General features: G+C 41.4%; 1 long non-coding RNA gene across 1 annotated transcript; it reads left to right on the top strand.

Moving 5' to 3' along the window:
* Nucleotides 1-356: 356 nt before the first annotated feature.
* On the top strand, nt 357-2,473 carry LOC147370629 (uncharacterized). The gene is made up of 2 exons (XR_015165384.1): nt 357-751; nt 1,315-2,473. It is a non-coding gene; the product is annotated as an uncharacterized LOC147370629 (long non-coding RNA).
* Nucleotides 2,474-3,810: the final 1,337 nt, after the last annotated feature.

Below are 3,810 nucleotides of genomic sequence, written 5' to 3' on the forward strand. Positions count from 1 at the left end.
CCCTCCCACCTGGCTGTGTCTTATGAACCAACAATCATTTCCATTCTTTCTCAGACTGCTCCATTTTCTCCTGGCTGCTCTCCTCCCTGAGGGATTGTTTTCTCTCAAATGTCAAAGAGTGACTCTTAAACAATAAGAACAGACTTCGGGCTCGTGTGAACCCAACAGCACCTCTGCCTGCTCTTAATGTCTCTGTCCTGTTGTCTGTCCCACTGATGCCTGGTAGTGGGTGGGAATGGCTCAAGATTAGTATTTTAACATCATATAGGAACGATGCTTCACTTCATACCTTCATGTCAAAGACCATCAATATTTTCTCATTTAGAACAGAAGTTTCATGATCTGAATATTTTTAGGTCTGCTGCTGCTGCTGCTAAGTCGCTTCAGTCGTGTCGGACTCTGTGCAACCCCATAGACAGCAGCCCAACATGCTCCCCCGTCCCTGGGATTCTCCAGGCAAGAATACTGGAGTGGGTTGCCATTTCCTTCTCCAATGCTTGAAAGTGAAAAGTGAAAGTGAAGTCGCTCAGTCGTGTCTGACTCCTAGCGACCCCATGGAGTGCAGCCCACCAGACTCCTCCATCCATGGGATTTTCCAGGCAAGAGTACTGGAGTGGGGTGCCATTGACCATCCTTAAAAAACCCACATCTTGGAGCCGCAGGTTCCTGTTTTTCAGAAGCTTCCTTTTGCTTCTCAAACAATTCTCAGAATTTAACCTGGTGGAAGCACTTGGCTGTAGTATTCTCACTGGTAGGTATAAGATGATGCTTAATCACAGATACTATCAGTACCTCTGGCCAGGAACATTGGTAGAGCTGAGAAAACTGAGGCCAGACACACACACACACACACACACACACACACACACACACACACACACGTGCTAGAGACCACATCATCAGGTGATTTTGAACATGAGAGATTACCAAAATTCTTCCTAAGTCTTCAGTAAGTCCCTGGAAAACAGCCAGCATGAATGAATTAGGAAAAAGAGAGAACTTTTTTGTTTTGGCAGTTGGTTTTGCCTTCCCTAAAAAATAGCAAGACAGGAGAATTAAATTTGCTTAGTAGCACTGATACTTTTCTAGTGTTTCTTCCTATCCTGCCTAAAGACAGAACCTCAGGACAGTTGTATTTGAGGCTATTCACAGAAATGGGAATACCAGACCACCTGACCTGCCTCTTGAGAAACCTATATGCAGGTCAGGAAGCAACAGTTAGAACTGGACATGGAACAACAGACTGGTTCCAAACAGGAAAAGGAGTATGTCAAGGCTGTATACTGTCACCCTGTTTGTTTAACTTCTATGCAGAGTACATCATGAGAAACGCTGGGCTGGAAGAAGCACAAGCTAGAATCAAGATTGCTGGGAGAAATATCAACAGCCTCAGATATGCAGATGACACCACCCTTATGGCAGAAAGTGAAGAGGAACTAAAAAGCCTCTTGATGAAGGTTAAAGAGGAGAGTGAAAAAGTTGGCTTAAAGCTCAACATTCAGAAAACGAAGATCATGGCATCTGGTCCCATCACTTCATGGGAAATAGATGGGGAAACAGTGCCAGACTTTATTTTTCTGGGCTCCAAAATCACTGCAGATGATGACTGCAGCCATGAAACTAAAAGACGCTTACTCCTTGGAAGGAAAGTTATGTCCAACCTAGATAGCATATTGAAAAGCAGAGATATTACTTTGCCAACAAAAGTCCATCTAGTCAAGGCTATGGTTTTTCCAGTACTCATGTATGGTGTAAGAGTTGGACTGTGAAGAAAGCTGAGTGCCGAAGAATTGATGCTTTTGAACTGTAGTCTTGGAGAAGACTCTTGAGAGTCCCTTGGACTGCAAGGAGATCCAACCAGTCCATTCTAAAGGAGATCAGTCCTGGGTGTTCTTTGGAAGGATGATGCTAAAGCTGAAACTCCAGTACTTTGGCCACCTCATGCGAAGAGTTGATTCATTGGAAAAGACTCTGATGCTGGGAGGGATTGGGGGCAGGAGGAAAAGGGGACGACAAAGGATAAGATGGCTGGATGGCATCACCAACTCGATGGACGTGAGTCTGAGTGAACTCCGGGAGTTGGTGATGGACAGGGAGGCCTGGCGTGCTGCAATTCATGGGGTCGCAGAGTCGGACATGACTGAACTGAACTGAACAATTACTATGATCATATGATAACCCATAGAGCGCCTATTTCTTTATAGTCTTTTAATACTATGAATAGATCTTATTTAAACATGTACAATGAGCCTGGCACTTTTAAGCACTTTACATTAACTGAATCCTTACAACAACGCCATGCTGGAGGTATTGTTATTACCTGCATTTAGAGATTGCAAGCTAAGGTTCATGTAATTAGCCCAGAATTAAGGCGTGATGGATCTGTGATGCCAAACAAACCCAAGCAGTTGTGCTCCAGCACCTTGTGGGTTTAATTATACAGTAAAACTTCATTTTTTCCCCTTCTGATGTACAGTTCTCTGTATTTTAATATATGTATAAGCTCATTAACCACCATAATAAAAATACATAACAGTTCTAACAGCACCCAGTTTTATAATCACCACACAACAGTCCCTGTATATACTAGAATCCATCTCAAATCTAAAGGTGAGAACTTTTCAACCTTAGGAGGGACACATCTCAGAAAAGCAACCCATTTTGAAGATCTCAAAGGTAGTGCCACTTAATTCTCTCTTTAGCTTCCTTTGAATCCTCCCATATACAATTCCAGCCTAAGAATATTCCTCAGAGCTAGCATGTGAGTGTGAGATGGGCTGCACCCTTGCTAACTTCAGCAGTGGTGTCCAAACTGTGTCCCACTGTGAATTCTGTGCTGTCTTACCATCTCAGACAGTTTTAAATCGAAAGTGCTTCCATGACTGGCTGGGAATCTTTACACATTGCTAGTGAGCTTTGCCAAGTACCACGGACAGATCACAGCATGAGTGGAGATCCTGACTCACAATTCTGATTAACAGGAAATTACACACACAGGAAATTTGGAATGCAAATACACAAAGAAATACACCAGTAAACTATCCTAAAAAAGAAACTGATTTAAAAAAACTAGTGGTCTCTATTTCTTCACATATCAAATAGCTTCAAAACATTTAAAAAATTAATTTGGCCTTAAAATTGTTTAAAAATGGCCTTGCCTTTCTCTTTGACCACTCATCCTGTTTCCTATCCCTTTTCATATCTTACTTTCACTAAAAGGGGATCTTAGTGGCACAACTAGAAGCCTTTTATTATCTCCAGTTTTCTCAACGTCTAACATCTAGCTGGAAGAGATTTATCACTTTCTATCGTTCACTTTAAGGTTAAATATTCAACAGGAAGAAAAAATTGGAGAAATGGTGACTACTTTCCTTTAAATACCAGATAGTATATTTTATTGAAATACTTAAGGAAAATGTCTTTTTCACTGGATGAAAAAACTATTATGTAAATTAATTCCAAGAAATAAGCACAACATTTATAGCATGGGAAATTGGATGAGGTTGCTCAACAAAGGAAAACAATGCTTAACAGTCCCATTTACTAACTCACTAATTCAGCATGGGTTCAGAAAGTTCTAGGTACAGTTGCTCATTTGTCAATTGGAAATGCTTCTTTTAAAACTACATTGAGGGCATAAATTAGGTTTGTATCTACACTTGTTGCTGAGTAACTAACCACCCCAAAGCAATGACTTTAAACAAGCTTTGCTCTGATTCTTCGTTGTTGTTCCATCACTAAGTTGTGTCTCTTTGCAACTCCATGAACTGCAGCCTGCCAGGCTTCCCTATTCACTATCTCCTGGAGTTT

Source organism: Bos grunniens, chromosome 6 (genome assembly GCF_055505025.1).
Source record: "Bos grunniens cultivar Pamir isolate PY7600 chromosome 6, Bosgru_T2T1.0, whole genome shotgun sequence".
Taxonomy (NCBI): Eukaryota; Metazoa; Chordata; class Mammalia; order Artiodactyla; family Bovidae; genus Bos; species Bos grunniens.